This window comes from Megalobrama amblycephala, linkage group LG3, assembly GCF_018812025.1.
Source record: "Megalobrama amblycephala isolate DHTTF-2021 linkage group LG3, ASM1881202v1, whole genome shotgun sequence".
Taxonomy (NCBI): Eukaryota; Metazoa; Chordata; class Actinopteri; order Cypriniformes; family Xenocyprididae; genus Megalobrama; species Megalobrama amblycephala.
Genome location: NC_063046.1, coordinates 38688780 through 38697898, shown reverse-complemented (window position 1 = coordinate 38697898; position 9119 = coordinate 38688780). Strand labels below are relative to the sequence as shown.

Here is a 9119-nt window from a genome sequence, read left to right as displayed (position 1 = left end):
TCCATATAATATTCTTTTTAATCATTTTAAACATTTTCTTTCTTCTGTAGCATGGCAAAATGTACACATACTGAAAAGCAAAACAGGCCTTAAAAATGCAGTAAAAGTCAGTTTGTGTTGTGTTACATTTCAATAATTATGGTGGTCAAAGTTGACAAGCTTTCTGATGAGAAACACCTTGATGGGTTCAGGCCGAAGCTTTTCTTTGGACCTTTTGAGATTTCCATCTGATCTTTGACTTGGGTATTTGGTGCCATCAGGGTTGATTCTTGGAATGAACCTGCAAGCACAAAAAACAAAACAAAGAAACATTACTTTTCAGACCAGTGTTTGCAGAATTTGCCCCAACTCTCAAACTTGGTTCCGTATTTATTTTGATGTTAATAAAAGCACAACAAACTACATCTGATTCTGAATGAACCTACAGGGATGGTACATAATTACCCTAGTGAAAAAAAAGTATACTAAGTATACTTGCAGCAAGACTAATTATTAGTATATTTCAAGTGTGTTAATGATTAGTTCATTTAAAGTGTGCTATTTTGAAACAACTAATTTTGTACTAAGTATATTTAAGTTGAAATTAAGTAGTATTAAAATACAACTTTAAGTATATTTAGTATACTTATGTGTACTAAATTGGAACAACTTCAAGTATACTTAATACACTTTAAGTATATGTCTGTGTAGGGACTAATTACATGCTTGATTAGTGATATTAAAGTGTACTTAATTTTTGTTATAAGTATACTTCATTTGTGTTAAAAGTATATTTTTTGTTATAATATACGTTGTATTATAAGTATACTTTATTTCTGTTATAAGTATACTTTTATTTGTGTTATAAGTATACTTTATTTCTGTTATGAGTACACTTTGTGTTATAAGTACACTTTATTTGTGATTTAAGTACATTACAAAACACAAGCAATATACACTGAATATATTATAGTATATATATTATATAGTATATTATATTATATACTATACTATACTATAATATATATATATATTATAGTATATATGTATGCTTAGTACCTTTGGCTTATTCCAAATATTAAACATTACACACTTTGCAGTCAATAACTATACACTTTGTTATTACTTCTACTTTGTATAATATAGTCAACATTTGAAGCGGATCAAAACCTTTAATCAAAGTTGTCCTAACTTTTTTGATCCGCTTCAAATGTTGACTACTGTACTTTGAATTACATAATCTCACACAATACAGTTGTGCTACCATTTAAATACAGTTTAACACATTTTCCCAAAGTTGAATGCATTTGTTTTCAAGGCCACTAAATTAAATAAAATATAAGAACATAATGAAGAGACATATTTCATTGACAAATCCAATGGTTTTTATTTAAACTTAATATAGATTCAGCAAAACTTACCATGTTTTTCATTAAAGAAAAAAAAAAATTGGACCATGGTGACCCTCTATACACAAATACAAATTACACATTATATTCCATTTTCTGATGAGCTTCTCATTGTGTCTGATGGCACAATGATGACCGCAGAGACTCGTGAAGAACAGCATCTGTTGACAGAATATACCAAAGATATAAGACAGCATGTTCAACTCTTTATTCACGTTTACAATAGTCTGTCTAAATCCTACATTGAACCAATACTATTTTTGAACAGTAAATGAGGATTAGCAGCAGGGAACTGTATCAGAATGGCATGTCGATATTGTTTTCGGTACATAGTCAAGCATAAAACACTTTATGAATTAATATCGTACAGAATACGGGCCGATTTGACGAATCATATGAATGTTTTGGTGCTGCATACAAACATGTGCCATAAAACACCACACAAAAACTCAAAAAGGAGATATCAAGCCGAAATATCGCTCTCCGTTTGTTAAAGAAAATAAAATAAAGTTTGTTAACTGGTAGACTACAACTCACCTCCCAATAGCAGCACTTTTCTCCGGTTCTTTCAGGATCGCGTAGACCATTAGATTAGCCGGTTGTCGTCGCCATCACGGTCAGGCTGCGATGTCACTTGATTTAACTGGTCAGAATCCCCGAGATTGAGCGATGTATTGCTTTCAGTGTTTTATTAAATAAATTATACATTGCGACATTATACTTCACCTGAGTGACTGAGCGAGGGGATTCAGGCGACGACCGTGACGTCAGCAGCTCTGATTGGCTGAAGGCAGTGAGCAACAAAATCTGATTGGTCACAGACCAAGTTGAAGAGACATTTGAATTCCTATAAGTGTAACCACTCAACATATTTTTTCGCATTACTTGTGCTGCTGGTGTGTTGTTTAATATAGATTTGTGTGTACGATTGTAAAATGATTCTGCCAGTGTAAACTTAATAAACATTTACACATATTTGGAAATTGTATAGTCTACACTGCCTATACTAAATGGGCTTGTAATGCATTCATACTGAAATAAATAGCACAAGTAATATAATGAATTCCAAGGATCAAGAAGTAAACTTAAAAAATATACTCAAATTTAACATTAGATACACTACAACTTCAGGATATTAAATAATGTATTTTTTAAATATACTTTCAGTGCATTGTTACAATGATCATTTTCAGCACACTGTTAAAATATACCTCAAATATATTTTTATAAAGTGCAAATAAATACACTTTTAAAAAATAAACTGAACTTACACTTCAAGTATATTTTTATAAAATATATTTTTAGAAAATATACTAAAGTACAATTATTTTAAAGTGTGTTAAAATTTGCATTGTGAAAATATGATACTAATATACTTTTTATATATTTAATGATAGTACATTTTTTGTTAGTATATTTGCAGTGTACTATAGAAAAAGGGAATATATTTAAAATACAATAAAGTATACTTTTTTTTCACTAGGGTAGTAGGGGTGTAACAGTTCAAATTACTAATGGCTCAATTTATCACAGTTTTAGGGTCACGGTTTTGGTATGGTTTGGTATGTGCTATGCTCAGGGAAAATAGGACAACTGTGAAATAAAAATGAAAATAAGAACAAATAAACAAATATATACCCAGGTAAAAAAAAGTAAATTTCTATAATATACTTAAAGTGCTCAAATTTTCATGCACTAATTTTGTACTTAATATTAGGGCTGCAACAACGAATCGATAAAATCGATAAAATTCGATTATTAAAAGAGTTGGCAACGAATTTCGATTCGTTGTGTCGCGCGACTATTACGCCTCTCAATAAGACGCGGAGATGTTTGAGTATAAAAAAGCGTGGTTGAGCGCGAAGCAGAGCGGAGAAAAAATAAATAAATAAATAGCAGAGCGGAGGTGGAGGAAAGACCATCGGTAGAGACCCGTAACGTTGTTCTGAACAGGCGCGCCGTTGGCACGGGGGACAGGGTGGTCAGGACCCCCGCACTTTTGATACGGGCTGCTTCAATTAGTCACACTATATCATCTTTTAGCTTAGGATATTTTCTTTCAAATGAGACCATTTTCACGTTTCTGTGAGCTTTTGTTCGTAAATAATCAACTGTTTTGTCGCGGATGTGAACAGGAAGTGCGCTCTCGAACGGAGAAACACGGGATCTCCAAACCATCGATTAAAGCGTGCTAACGTTTTAGGACAGGTCGATGGTACATAAATCATGCCCGAACGTTAGCGTTTGTCAATCAAGCCAAACCGTTTTTATTATTATTACTTTAACAGCTCAGGGATGTTAAAAGAGCAACCTGTTTTTGCACGTTCTGAGGATTTTTTGCACTGTGAATTTGCACTGTCATTTCTGTTTTTGAATAAAAAAATTAAACGTAAAACCGCAGAGGAGAGCCCCCCCCCCCCCCGATTCATCGATTAATCGTAAAAATAATCGACAGATTAATCGATTATTGAAATAATCGTTAGTTGCAGCCCTACTTAATATACTAATAATTATTCTTGAGTACTTCTTAAGATCATCTTAAGAACATCTAAGTGTACTCAACTGTGCTATTTTGACACAGTATGAAATATGAACTAAAATGTGCTTTTAATATACTATTTCTGTATTTAAAAAATATATTTAGATTCCACTTGTAGTACATTTGAACCTATAGTGTACTACAAGTAGCTAAATATATTTTTTAAATACAGAGATAGTCTATTAAAAGCACATGTTAGTTCATATTTCATGGTGTCTCAAAATAGCACAGTTGAGTACACTTAGATGTTCTTATGATGATCTTAAGCAGTACTAAAGAAGAAGTTTTAGTATATTAAGTACAAAATTAGTGCATGAAATAGGGCACTTTAAGTACATTATAGAAGTGCATTTTTTTTTCACCTGGGTACAACTGAGCAAAGATACAAATAATTTTCACTATATAAATTAAACAAAGATTAATCATTATTAAAGTTACAAAAGCTATTCAGTCAAGACCAGTGAGTGATTTCTATATAATTTGTTGTTTGATTAACATTAAAAACCCAGACAGCAGGAATGTTAAGCTTCTAAATGACGGCACTTGAATTAAAAAATGTTCACAAAAAATTAATGTTTTGGACTAAATAGTAATTTGGTGAAAAGTGGTGAAAGTATGTGCTGAACCATGGGTGGAGAACGGTGCGGTTTGATTTTTTACAGAGAACCATTACACCCCTAATAATTAGCTGAAAATCCATTGCATTCAAATAATTAAAGCTCCATTATTTACAATGCATTCCAGTAGCTCAAACAGTAGAGCAAGATGTTAGAATGCTGAAATAATGGATTTTAATCCCCAGGAAATAAAATAAATAAATAAATTAACTTAAAACCTAAATACAATGTAAGATTATGTATGTATGTAATGTATGATAAAAGTATCTGCCAAAAGCATGATCATAAATGTAATGTAAAAAATGTTTTGGCTTACCCAATTCTGCATTCCAACAAAGTGGACAGCAAATGCTGAAAAAGAGTCTGTTGGCTGGATGATTATTCTGCCCTTCATAGTCAGCATCCATGTTTTTTGCTTAAAGAACAGACTGTCCTGTAAGAGAAAAAGTCACAGAAGCCCTTTAAGTATTATGATAGTTTATAGAAACTACCATAGAAGACAGAACATATGACTAACAATGAGGTGAGATATTATGTAGTAACTGGCTTTGGTGCTTATCGTTTTTAATAAATGAACCAACATTTATAAACATTTTATAATATTTAATGGCTATGGCATTTTATAATACCTTATAATATTTCATAACTTTGCTATATTAATAATGACAATGGCATATTGATAACCTTTTTCCTCCTCCTCAAAGCATCACTCTTTCTGTGTTAGAGAGCAGCAGCAGTGGTACAGTCCAGAGGAAATGGCAGCTGCTGCAAATTCAATATAAAGAACATGTACTGAGGGATGATTGTTGAAAAGTACGTTGAAAGCACTCTTAACTCTGCTGCTGGATAAACCTCTGTTCTCACTCCTTCCGTTGGTTTAATCACCAGTTACATTATATTATGTTTGCCTGCTTAAATAGCGCTTACTTCAGCTAATTTACTTTGTTAACTTGCTCACCTGTTGATGTTACCACCGTTATGACAACGGCAATCAAAAGAAAAGACTCCAAAATTATCCTCCGACGATACAGATGACATGATCCAGCAAAAACTTGAAAAAAAAAAAAAACTTAACTCAGTTTACCTCAGTATTTCAGTTAAGTTGCTATTTACATTGTGTTACACCTGCCTAGATAGCTAACCTGTGATGAATAGGCAGCAGGACATGTAATTATGCTGCTGTGTTTAATAAGTTTAACTTTACGTCAGCTAATTTTCGCGACGTTAACTTACCAGATGTTACCGTTATGACGGCAATGAAAAGGCTCCAACACCTCCGACGTTGCAGACGACATGACATGATCCAGACCACAAACTTGAAAATAAATCAAAACATGTACATGAAAATACTGTTTAAACCCCGCTTAAACAATGTTGTTGTCTAACTCTTTTAACATAGGCCTACCCCTCAGTACGTTATGTCACGTTAGTTCGCTGCTGTTAGCGAAGTTTCCATGGCTCCGCCTGATGAGCTAACTTGAGTAAAAGAGACAGCGAAACACATGCAAAGTTATGTTTTTCAGTTTAAATAAAGTTTATTTCTATTAATATAACGTTAGGTGAACTTAACTTACTCACCAGTTCATGTTATCACCGTTATAACGGCAGTCAGTAAAAAGGCACCAAACCCTTCCGACATGAAAAACGACACGATTATTTTCATGTTAACATTACAAATGAAAACATTTGTGTTTGTTTTACATAAAATAAAAATAATATACTAACCTGTCAGTGAGTTACTGGTACAATCTTTTTTTTCTCCGTTAACAGCCACTTCCCCCACCGAGTAAAAAAAAAATTGAAAACGAAATCTCTTGCCATTGGTCAGTTTTTCGCGGGCAATTTCACTACTGTAAATTGATTTACAGTACAGAAAAATTACAGTAGTGACCATATATTTTCCCATAATCCTTTGCCGTTTACAGTATATTACTGTTTAAACATTTTACAGTATTGTACTGTACATATTACAGTAAAATACTGTTCAAATTACAGAAATCCGTTACAGTGCAGTGGTTTCCAATCTTGCACTTGGAAGGCCACCTTCCAGAAAAGTTTATTTACAGCCCTAAGCAATCACACCTGAATCAGCTAATAAAGGTTTTCAAAATCACTCAAATCTGTGAGAAAGTGGCTCTCCAGGAACAGAATTGGATACCTCTGCACTGAATTCATAACCAGTGTGGTGAACAAAATGTGTAGCGATACATACCAGATCATCTGTTGTGGGTGTCTTCTTGTAGTTCTTTCCGTGCTGACAAGCATATATCACCCTTCTTTTCACAGAGAGTGGGACATGTTCTGAATAGTCTTCCACTTTCCACAGACATCGTGGTGTCACTTTCTGTTTTTTGTGACTGTCATAAGACCTGTTATGAGGAAAAAGGACAATTAAAAGCATGAATAAATACTGCAGTAAATATATTGCTCACTGTTAGTTAATGCTTTAACTGTTCTTAAATGAGACCTTATTGTAAAGAGTTACCCTCTGCTACCTATTATCCTCTTACACTGCATATTTCTTTATACAGAGAATTATACTATATAGTTTTAATGTGTTTTCAGTAGTGAATATATCTGAAACATGATCAATTTCTTATATAATGGCAAATAAAGTTCACAAGATATTTCCATAATACAGAAACAAGTACAAAAATATTTCTCATAAGGGGAAAAACATGCAGTAAATATATGGACTGTTAAATTACCAAACTGTGTAAGATGTGCCTGATGCACGCTTGTGACTTTCCAGTAGATGTTTCAGTTCTTCTTCTGAAGAAACAATTCCTGTTATGTACTCTTCCGATGATGTACATATTTTGAAATTAGTTGGGAGCCAGTCTGTTAGAAACAAAGTATGCTATAAACAAAGTATATTTGAAGAGGTGCATTACTCTGCATTATCTTTTTCTTTATATTCACTCAGTATAACTGGGGAAAGATGCATGATATGGCTATACAAAAATGTCAGTTAATTAATTAAGATCAAATTACGATGGTTTATTATGGTAAAAGTGTAGCAAACGTTTTTGGCGGATTGATTACCATTTGTATAACCACGGTTTTAATAAAAATACCATGGTTAAACCCGATTATCAAACCCATGATTATTTTATGATTACCATGGACTTCAATAACCATGTTTTGGTTTTATTTGTAATAAAACTTACAGTAAACCCTAAGTAAAATACTAACGTTACGGCACGTTTTACATTTTTTGTTGGTTTATTTGTTTTCGAAAATAGCTTAACTGTAAGATAATAAAACATAAAACTATCTACCTGTATGCCTGTTTTGTCCTTCATTATCCATCTTAGGTATGCTCTTTTTCCTCCTTCATTATCCATCTGAGTTGATCCTGGGATTGGAAATGCCCGCGCAAAAAAAAAAAAAAAAAAAAAAACAGTATTCTGCGCATGATTGGTGACCTCTTTTTTTTTGGAAAGAGGGCGTTTTACTAATACCTCTAGAAACGCCCATTTTACGTCGTCGTAATGAAACCCCTGGAATTTAGTGAATGCCATGTGATCTCATTCAGTTAGGATGAATTTTACTCATCAGTACAATTAACTTAGCTTAAGTTCAAATAAATCAGTTCAACTGTGTGGAAATAGGTGTCATAATTGAATTAAGTTAGACCAACAAGTTATTTTTTTTGAGTGCAATTTGGATAGAGAATCAGAGTTTATTTGGGAGCTGAGGTAGTATCACTGCTGCAGCAATGAAATAATAAAGTTGTCTCCTGCGGGAGCAAGTAGGTGGATGCAGCTGCAGCAGTTAACATGGAAATATTTCCACTATTTAGTGGATTGAATTAAATTAAATTGAGGTGGATACGGTGAGCCCATAGTTTTGGGTGTATGAGAACAAGTTGATGCTAAAAAATTTAGCTGATAAGGGTTTGTTGAGCTTCTTTGTGGAAGAAATGTGATCAAATGTAGCTCTTGAAAGCCTCCAATGACCAGCGGCCAAGTGCTTGGATCTGCTGCTGCTGGGAGAGGCCTTTTTGGGCCGCTGTGGTTGCTGCACCTATGAGAAATTAAAGGCTGGAAAAGTGATCTGCTGGGATGCCGGATTGGAGCAAAATGGACTTAAGGTGTTTTTGGAACCAGAAACGTGTGACGGGGCAGTTGGAGTCCTCTGTGTAGAGTGGGTCGGATGGGAATTTAGCCTGCAAGCTTCTGAAATATAGGTAAGCTAAGAGGGATTGGTATGGTTGAATTGGTGAAAGGAGATTGAAAATGTAGATGAAATGTTCTTTTTTCATTTGATCTTTCTTTCTTTGCTTTATGAAGTAAGAGATAAATCTGTAATTGAGGGGTGGACTTTTGGGTTAAAGCTGGACATAATGGTGAGTTCTGCATCTGAGAAAACTGAAAAAGCCAATATGAACATTGCGTCAAGTGTGCGGCCGGTATTGATGGAGTGGAGGGTGGAGATACATTTGGTGAGTGTGTCTAAAGTTATGGGGTGGGTGGGTTGAGTTCTTTGGATGCCTTTGATGAGCAGAGATGTCTGTGAATTGGCTATTTCTGAAGAGAGTGAACCAAAAATAAGTTTGTGGAAAAATTTAAT

At 33.8% G+C, this 9119-nt stretch overlaps 1 long non-coding RNA gene across 2 annotated transcripts; it reads right to left on the bottom strand.

The window, feature by feature from the left end:
* Nucleotides 1-6466, bottom strand: LOC125264012. 2 transcript variants are annotated; one of them, XR_007183953.1, is made up of 8 exons: nucleotides 6270-6466; nucleotides 6123-6173; nucleotides 5950-6016; nucleotides 5778-5859; nucleotides 5503-5595; nucleotides 5229-5309; nucleotides 4861-4977; nucleotides 1-280 (listed from the first exon to the last, which is right to left on the bottom strand). It is a non-coding gene; the product is annotated as an uncharacterized LOC125264012 (long non-coding RNA). The 2 variants fall into 2 exon arrangements; XR_007183952.1 differs by having other exon boundaries at nucleotides 5950-6020; nucleotides 6270-6461.
* Nucleotides 6467-9119: the final 2653 nt, after the last annotated feature.